The sequence below is a fragment of the Miniopterus natalensis genome, chromosome X (assembly GCF_054644295.1).
Source record: "Miniopterus natalensis isolate mMinNat1 chromosome X, mMinNat1.hap1, whole genome shotgun sequence".
Classification (NCBI taxonomy): domain Eukaryota; kingdom Metazoa; phylum Chordata; class Mammalia; order Chiroptera; family Miniopteridae; genus Miniopterus; species Miniopterus natalensis.
In genome coordinates this window covers 10,495,092-10,505,045 of record NC_142103.1, presented here as the reverse complement: position 1 = coordinate 10,505,045, position 9,954 = coordinate 10,495,092, and the positions used below count along the sequence as shown (strand labels likewise).

Below are 9,954 nucleotides of genomic sequence, written 5' to 3'. Positions count from 1 at the left end.
CTTTCTAGTTTCTTAAGGTAAAAGTTGAGATCATTATTTCAAGATCCTTAATATAGGCATTTAGTGCTATAAACCTTTTAGCCATGTCTTTAGCTGTATCCCACAAATTTTTCTGTTTTCATTTTAATTTAGTTCAAAACGCTTTTTAAGTTTCCTTTTGATTTCTTCCTGGCCCCATGTGTGAGTTAGCATTGTGTTATTCAGGTTTCAAATATTTGGGGACTTTCTAGAAATATTTCTTTTGTTCATCCAATCTAATAAAATCTAATTTAATTTTATTGTGTTCAGAGAATATACTTTGTATAATTTTAATACTTTTAAATGTGTCGTGAACCACCCACCCTGCCCAAGTGTTCCAGGGCTTGAGGACAGAACCAGCAGACTGGAAACCATCTGCACTGAAGACATGATGCTGAGGGGGCCAGAGCCCTTTCCCTCTTTCTCTGTATGTTATAGGGACCAGGACCACAGGGCCTGACCCCAACCAAGAAGAGGGTTGTGAATTGTTTTATGACCCAGAATATGGTCTAATTTGGTAAATGTTTAATGGCCATACAAAAAGAATATATATTCTGTTGTTGGTTGGAGTGTTTTATAAATGTCAATTAGGTCAAGTTGATAGTGTTAAATCTTCTATAGTCTTATTAATTTTCCATCTACTTTCACTATCAATTATTGAGACATGTGTTAAAACCTTTAAGTGTGTATTTATTTATTTTTCAATTCTATCAGTTTTTATGCCTTAGGTGGCACTAACAAGAAAGTGAAAATCAACCCACAGAATGGGAGAAAATGTTTACAAATCATATATCTTATAATAATATCTAGGCTATATAAAGAACTCTCATGATTTAAAAAATAGATAAACAATCCAATTAAAAAGTATTACCAGAGACAGAGGGACATCATGTGATTATAAAAGGGGGATACAATTTGCGAGAACATACAATTCTAAATATTTATACACCTAATAACAGAGCTTCAAAATACATGAAACAAAAACTGATAGAATTGAAAAATAAATACACACTTAAAGGTTTCAACACATCTCTCAATAATGGATAGTGAAAGTAGATGGAAAATTAATAAGGATATATAAGATTTAACACTATCAACTTGACCTAAATGACATTTATAAAACACTCCAACCAACAACAGATTTTAAATCTTAATGAAGTTCAATTAATCAAAATTTTCTTTGTTATTTTTTGTTCATAACATTCACTTATTGTTTTTGCTTGTCTGGAGGATATACGGTGATATACCCTCTTTCATTTCCAATTTTGGTAATTTGTGTCTCCTTTTTTATCTGATTAGTCTGGATACAAGTTTATAAATTTTATTGATTTTTTTCAAAGAACCAGCTTTTGGTTTCATTGATTTTCTCTGTTTTTTCCTGTTCTCTATTCAATTGATTTCTGTCCTTACCTTTATTATTTCCCTTCTTCTGCTTACTTTTGAGTTTAATTTGTTCTTATTTTTCTAGTTCCCTAAGATCAAAGCTGGGGTCACTGACTTGAGGCTTTTCTTTTCTTTTTTTTAATCCTCCCCCGAGGCTATTTTTTCCATTGCTTTTTCAGAGAAGGTGGAAGGGAGAGAGAGAAACATGATGTGAGAGAGAAACATTGACTGATTGCCTCCTGACTGGGGCTGGGGATGGAGCTTGCAACCAAGGTACGTGCCCTTGGGTGGAATCGAACCCAGGACCCTTCAGTCTGCAGGCCAGCACTCTAATCAGTGAGCCAAACCGGCTAGGGCTCTTATTTTCTTACATAGGGATTTAGTACTGCAAATTCTCCTTTCAGTACTGCTTGAGCTATATCCCACAGCTTTTATGTTGTGTTTTCATTTAGTTCGAAATGCTTTCTAATTTCCCTTTCGAGATCTTGTAGCAGTGAACTCCAGGGACACGTGTGGAATATCTATGCCCAGTAAAGCTTGTTTTGAGTCTCAAGAGTCAGAGGCACAGATGGGAGAGTTGGTCACATGTGCACATGTTGTTAACAACTGGCCATGACCAGTGCTAGATCCCATAACTAGCACAATGCCTGGCACACAATAGGTGCTCAGCAGGTGCCTACCCAGTGAATGAATGAATGAAGGAATCATATATAGATATAGACACCGAGTGGAGGGGGATGGAAGGTATTTGGAAGACAATAAGATTCCCTATTCTCAGCTCCAGGCTATAGAGGAAATGCTCAACTAAACTCTTTTTAAAATTTAAAAAATTTTTTTAGCCCTCACCTGAAGATATTGTTTCCATTGCTTTTCAGAGAGTGGAAGGAGGGGGGAGAGGGAGAGGGAGAGGGAGAGGGAGTGGGAGAGGGAGAGGGAGAGGGAGGGAGAGAGAGGGAGAGGGGGAGAGAGAGAGAGAGAGAGAGAGAGAGAGAGAGAGAGGGAGGGAGGAGAGGGAGAGGGAGAGAAACATGAATGTGAGAGAGACACATCAATTGGTTGCCTCCTGCTCCCAAACCGACTGGTGCTGGGGATTGAGCCTGCAACTGAGGTACGTGCCCTTGGTTGGAATCAAAACCAGGACCCTTCAGTCCGAGGCAGATGCTCCAACCACTGAGCCAAACTGGCTAGGGCTCAACTAAACTCTTAACTTCTCTCTCAAGACTTAAGTATGCAAATATTATATTTTTAATATAAAATTTCTTTTATGAAGATAATTTTGCTTCCCTTTAGAGGCTAATCCTGTTTAAAAGATTTTTCCTAATTTTCCTTTTTTTCCTGATTAGAAGTAACACTTTTGTGAATGAAAATGCAAACAATGCAGAAAGGACAAAAGCAGAAAGGAAGGTCCTCTGGACTGGAGGTTAGGGAGCGAGGGAGAGTGGGGGAGGGGGAGCATGCTCTTTGTGACGAGGACAGCTGAAACACAGTGGCTGCATCAGAGCGTCTGTGTCAATTGACTCATCAGGATGTCCCCACGGATAAATCGGCCACATCAGACTGTTTTGCTTTGTTGTTTATAGCCTTTGCCTAGTTTTCTAGGAAAGTACCTTTAAGTGTTTACATTTTTTTAAATTTGTAAAGCTCCTAATCTAAAGAGCTTTATGTCTGTCACAATAGTTATATCCCTTCCCCTCCCCCCAATTATTGCTTGTGTTCTTTTTGGTGTTTCCTGCCATTCAAAAATTATTTTTATTGTGTAGTTAGTTCTAACAATCCTTTGCTTTTATTGTCTCTGCCTTTGATAGCATGTTTAGAAGGTTTTCCCCACCTCAGGATTATGTGTTCACCAGCATTTTCTTCTAGTACTGTCATGGTTTGATTTTATTTTTTATGTTTAAATTTTGAGAATTTATTTGATGACAAGCTATTTCTTGAGTGCTTATGGTATGCTAAGCTCTGTTCCAAACACCTTACCTGGATCATCTCATTTGGATGCTCAGTAACTACAGAGGTAGGTGTTAGTAGGTTCTTTGTTTTCACAAACAAGGAAACTTAGGGACAGGGAGGTTGGGTACGTATCTAAGACCACACAGCTGGCACAACCTGGCCCATCCAATGGTAAAGTCTACACAGGGTTGTTGTAAGGATTAGAGTTGGCATACATAAATTTTCTGGAATACAGTAGGCAGTCAATAGAAGGTAGAGTTTATTATTATTATCATTGCATATTCTCATAAACATAATTTCTGATGACTGCGTATTACTTGAAAGATGGTATATTTTTAAGGCAAGTACATTTCTGAAATATTATTCCTTCAAGAGTATTTTTCAAATTCCATGGTAACAAACAAAACCTTTATTTTAAGAAACAATTATCATAAAAAGAAATCCTGGAAGAACATGTGAAAAGTTACATTGGATAACGGGATTATAGGTTTTTTAAAAAGTCTTCTTTGTCTCTATATTCCAGTTTTCTTAAAAGAGTATGGTTTAAATTTTTTTCTGATCAGAAAAATAGCCACAATAACTGACAGATTTTTTAAAAGGCTATGACAAAATGGCACAGCTGCTGTGGAAACAGTTTGGCAGTTCCCTAAAAAGTTAAATATAGAATTACCATATGATTTAGCAAGTCCATTCTTAGGGGTATGCCCAGAAGAATGGAAAGCAAGGACTCAAACAGGCTCTTGCACACCCATGTTCCCAGCAGCAGTGTTCACAATAGCTAAAGGTGGAACCACCCAAATGGCCAACACACGAATGGATACACAAAAATGGTGTATACATACAATGGAGTAATTGTAAAAAGGAAGGAAGTTCTGATCCAGGGTACAATGTGGATGGATGTTGAAAACATTATGCTAAGCAAAATAAACTGGACAAAAAAGACAACTATTGTACGATTTCGCTTCTCTGCGGTATCTAGAATAGTCAGATTTACGAGACAGAAAGAACAGTGGTTATCAGGCCTGGAGGGAGAGGAGAGGGGGAAGTGATTGTTTAATGGGCTTCTGTTTGGGATGGTGAAAAGTTCTGGAAATAGCCCAGCCGGCTGTGGCTCAGCCGTTGAGCATCGACCTAGGATCTAGGAGATTGCAGTTGGATTCCCGGTCAGGGCACATGCCCGGGTTGTGGGCTCGATCCCCAGTGACTCTCTCATCATTGATGTTTCTGCCTCTCTCTCTCCTTTCCTCTCTCTGAAATCAATAAAAATATATTTATTTTAAAAAAAGAACCTTAAAAAAAAGTTCTGGAAATAGATAGTGGTGATGCACACCGTGAATGTCCTTGATGCCACTGAATTGTGCACTTAAAATGGTAAAACTTTATGTTATTTATATTTTATCATAAACAACAGCAGCAACAAAAGGAGTAAAAATTAGCCTTTATGTTATAGACTGCTGGGCTTGAAGGAGATAATTCATGTGAAGTACTTATCACAATATTATAGGGAATTATAGTAAATCCTCAACAAAGGGAGGGGAAATGTTTTTTCTTATAATTAGAACCATTTACAGATGGAATGGACTTTCTTGGGGATAGGATATTGAGTTCCTTGCTACTGGAAGTGTTTAATAGAAGGCAAAACAGACTTCTTCAGTTACATATGGGGACAGGTTAAAAATGCAGATTTCACTTTAAGTAAGTCCTGCGTGGGGCCTGGGACTATGCATTTCTAACAAGTCCCAGGTGATGCTGATGCTGATGCTACCAGTTGACCACATTTGAGATGATTCTTGGGGGTGGAGGTATGCTGGAGAAGGTATGTGACAAACCATCAGGTAGCACAATGAGTTAGATCTCTACCGTTGAGTACAGTGGTCAACTCGCCACGTGTGGCTATTGAGCACTTGAAATGTGGCTAGTCTGAACTGAGATGAACAGTGAGTATAAAATACACAAAAATTTAGTGTAAAAACAAAATGTAGCCCGACCGGGCATGGCTCAGAGGTTGAGCATTGACCTAGGATCCAGGAGATCACAGTTCGATTCCCAGTCAGGGCACATGCCGGGGTTGTGGGTTTGATCCCTGGTAGGGGGCGTGTAGGAGGCAGCCAATCAATGACTCTCATCATTGATGTTTCTCTCTCCCTCTCCCTTCCTCTCTCTGAAATCAATAAAGATATATTTAAGAACAACAACAAAAAACAAAATGTAAAGCATGGCATAAATACTTTTATATTGATTACATTCTGAAATGATATTAGTTTGGATCTATTGGGTTAAGTAAAATATTGTTTAAATTTTTTAAAGGGTATGAACGGAAGATAATTGGGTGGTATCTGGAGGTGACACAGGGTTAGAAGAGGATTTCCCTGTTTTGGTAACCTGGAAAGAACATGAAGCTAATAGGAAGGACAAATGGAAAGAGAGGTTGGCTCTCCAGGATGCTGGAGAGGGAGTGAGGGAGCGTGGTCTGCAAGGAGACAGGAGGTAAGACAAGGCTTAGTCAGCATATATGTAGTTACATGAAAGGCAGAAAGACTGGAAAGACACATAGAGAAATATTAATGGTGATAGTGGCTAATGGGATGATGTTTACATTTTTTACTTCTTTTGTGTTTTTATCTTCTTGTGTCCTCCCCCCCCCCGCCATAAAGATGCATAACTTTTAAAACTGGGGAAATTCAGGAGGACCATAAGTTAGAGGTACTGAGGACACTGACTTCAGCACACAAGGCCACCCTGCAGGAGCATGTGACAGGAACATGCACACCATAAGAATGGTAAGTATGTGTGTATGCATTGAGAAAGTACTAGGAAGCCCTCAACACTGTTCAGAGTAGTACTCTTTGAATGTTTGGATTTCAGGTAATTTTTACTTCTTTCCACCATTGTGTATAGTTTAAATGTTTTATAATGACTATGTACTTTTTTATAATCAGAAAAGGAAGCTATCTGTAATTTTGAAAAATATATATAGTTTTTATCACGGAAAATAATAGTCCCACATATTCTGTGCTGATAAAACTATATCTGAGGATCTCTCTTCTGCTAGCCTGGAAAAAACAAGTGGCTATATTGTGAACTGCCTATGAAGAGGGCCATGTCTCAGGAAACTGGGGACAGCCTCAGGAGCTGAGAGTGGCCTCTGGCCAACAGCCAGCAAGAAACTGAAGCCCTTCGTGCTACAGCTGCAAGGAAGTGAATTCTGCAACAACCAGAATGAGCTTGGAAGTGAATTCTTTCCCAGTTAAGTTTCAAGATAAAAACACAGTCTGGCTGACACCTTAATTGCAGCTTTCTGAGATCCAGAGTCCAGGACCTAGTTAAGTCATGCCTGGACTCCTGACCTGCAGAAACTGGAAGGCAGTTAATGTGTGGTGTTTTAAGCTGCTAAATTTGTGGCAATGTTTTCTTTACACAGCAATCGAAAACTAATACACCCTCCCAGTGTATGAGAATTTGAGATGCTTTCTACCCAAACCTTGTCTTGTCAGTCCTTTTAACTTTGGCCATGCTGGTGGGTGTATATTAGGGTTCTAAGTTAAATTTTCTAGATGATTAATAATTCTGTGCACTTTTTCATATGCTTATTGATCATTTAAATATACTTTTAAAACAAATTTTTCTCTTTTTAATCCTCACCTGAGGATATTTTTTCCATTGATTTTCAGAGAGAATGTAAGGGAGAGAGAGAGATTGAAAGAGAGAGAAACACCAATATGAGAGAGACACACCAATTCGTTGCCTCCTGCATGTGCACTGACCAGGGCTGGGGACGAGCCCACAACTGAGGTACGTGCCCTTGGCCAGAACTGAACCTGGGACCCTTCAGTCTACAAAGTGACGCTCTAACCACTGAACCAAACCGGCTAGGGCTAAAAATACTTTTTAAAATGAAATACCTTTTAAGTATTTTTCCCATTTAAAAAAAATTGAATTGCCTGTCTTTTTACTGCTGGGTTTAGGAGTTCTTTATTTACACTGGATATACGATTTTGTAAGATATATGAATTAAAAATCTCTTCTCCCTGCCTGGATCTTGTCTTTTTATTCGCTTAATAGTGTTTTTTTAATGAAAATAAAAATATTCTCAATTTTATATTATGTTTTGTTTGTTGTCCCCATTATTCCAGTTTTATTCAGATATAATTGACATGTAATATTGTATTAGTGATGTGAACATCACCTCAATAATAAAAAAGGTTTCCTGGCTCCAAATATAGTGCTCTTTTGATATTTTAAGACCAGCTGTTTCTTTTGGGAGAGTAGGAAGAGGAAGGCACATTTTGGCTTTTTAACAGTTATCCAATAGTGAAATGTGCTGACTTGTGATGCATACTTACACTGGAAGTATTCTAGCAGAGACTGGACAACTGGCTATAATAAATATTATAGAAGGGACCTCTAAATATCTTTCCAAGTTGGAGATTCCAGGATTCTATCCTCTTGAATAGTTTATCTCTTGGAGAGATCAGAATTCAAGCATAACACAAGACAGAGTATAATCAAATAGTGGTGTATGTGGTAAAGACTACAAATGGAAGGTGATTAAAAAGGAAAATGGCCAATTTTGATAATGAGGACTAGATTTTTTACTGTTGTAGTTTCAGAAGAATGTTGAGAACAAACTAAGAAATCAAACTGCAAATGTTTTAAATGAAAGTGTGTATGTGTTTATAATGCTGTTTCTACAAATGCTATTTTAAATTTTATCTATTCTGGAACTTTTAAAATAAGTAATTTGAAAACAAAGCTCCTTTTTAACAAAGTTTATTTAGGTGGTCAGTGGGATCAACTGGTGGTGGCAGGGGCCGATGAGGCAAAAGTGCAATTTTGTAGAAAAGCTGGTAATGTTTTGCCCAGAGAGGGTTATAATTCTAAAAAGTTCAGAGACCTGGATATGAGTGACAACCCAGGCCACAGCTGGACGTACAATTCATGTCACTGGAGAGAGTACAGTCCTTCCAAATAAGGACTCTAAGCTACAACCTCCTTTGGCTGATTGGAAGGGAGTGCTTTGCTGAGATGTAAATGGAAGGGAATCCATATTTTGGAATGCATGCACGTTTCTTATATTATCTCTATTTTTAATAAATTTCTGAAGGCAACAAGGGTATTAAAACTGAGAACAGTATAGCATAGTGGTTAAGTGCCTGGGCTCTGAATTCAGACCAGAATTTGAATCCCAGTTCTGCCACTTATCAAGTTATTTTTTCTTTTTTTAAAAATTTTCATTAAATATATCTTTATTGATTTCAGAGAGAGGAAGGGAGAGAGAAACATCAATGACGAGCGAGAGTCATTGATCGGCTGCCTCCCGCACGCCTCCAACTGGCTAGGCCGGTGTCCCCCTCCTCCTCCCTCACCGATCTATGGGCGTCCCCTCCGAAGCTGCGCGCTGGGGCGAAGAGGACGACCTTCCCCCCCCAGAGGAGGGGGCCGGACTTTGGCCAAGGATAAAGGAGTAGCTGCGCTCCCCTGCCAGAACCTCAAAACAAGCTCTCAAGTTATTTTCTTAACTTCTTACTACATTAGTTTTCTCGTCTATCAAAAAGGGAAAATAATAGTACCTGTCAGAGGGTAGTTGTGTGCCCACGAAGCTCCTGGCGTCTTCAGCCAGCAGTCGCTAATGTCGGCGAACGCCGCGCGCTGCCTTACGACGTTTTTAAACCGGCGCAGCGAAGGAATTCTGAACACGTATTGGACAGGCGATTGTTCTAGGGCCGCGCGCCTTGCGCAGACTAAACTGTCCCGCTCAACACAGAAACCCTCTGATCGTGTAATTCCGCGAGATTTCCGGAGGGAATTTTCCCGCGAGAGGCTTAGGTCAGACGAAGCCCATTGGGTAACGGAATCACCCAGGGTGCTTTGCACCTGCTCGCTCCGTGCCAGTGACTAGAGCCCGTCAGCCATCCCTCTCACAGTTTTCTGGCAGATTGTAAGTGGCGGGTTAATTCGAACTCCCCCGTTGGCGCCCCTACTCTTCAGATTCTTTATTTAACTTTTTGTGGGACCCCCTCCTGTGTTTCCAACTTGCTCTTTCTCAACCGTGTGCATGGGGGTGCAGGGCCTGCGTGGAATTCTTCGGGCCGAACGCCTGGAACCTAGTGCGTGTTGAGGTTTCTTTGTTTACTGGATCCTTCTTTCCGAGCTGAGGCACTTCGCGAAACACCGCTCAGCCCCTTTCCCTCATTTTCCCACTCTGGTTTTAAGCCCTTTGCCCCGCCTCCTCACTTTCCCTCCTTTTTTGTGTTCTTCGCGCAGGCGCCCCGCCCTTTCACTCCTCTTGCCCCGCCCCCACGTGCCCCGCCCCTCGCGGCCCCCAGGTTTTGACTCCCCCCTCCTTCCCTGGGCCTGGTTCGCGCGAGGTGGGTAGTAATGTGGTGAGTGGTGGCATCTCTGCGCTCATGTCTGTTCACTGCAGAGGCTGCAGGATTCTCCCGCCGTACCACCCTCTCCCCCCCGCCCCGAAAGTCAGGGTGCCTCTTTGGGCCTTTACGCCTGCAGCCTGCTGAACCCCTCCCCCACCCCGCCCCTGTTAAGACCCCTGTTTTCGCCGCTCATTTTGCACCTTCTTTTTTAGGGATCAAAGGAGGTGGAGTGGGA

General features: G+C 40.5%; 1 non-coding gene across 1 annotated transcript; it reads right to left on the bottom strand.

Moving 5' to 3' along the window:
* Nucleotides 1-348: 348 nt before the first annotated feature.
* LOC148090401 (small nucleolar RNA SNORA57) lies at nt 349-495 on the bottom strand. Its single transcript, XR_015713766.1, has one exon. It is a non-coding gene; the product is annotated as a small nucleolar RNA SNORA57 (small nucleolar RNA).
* Nucleotides 496-9,954: the final 9,459 nt, after the last annotated feature.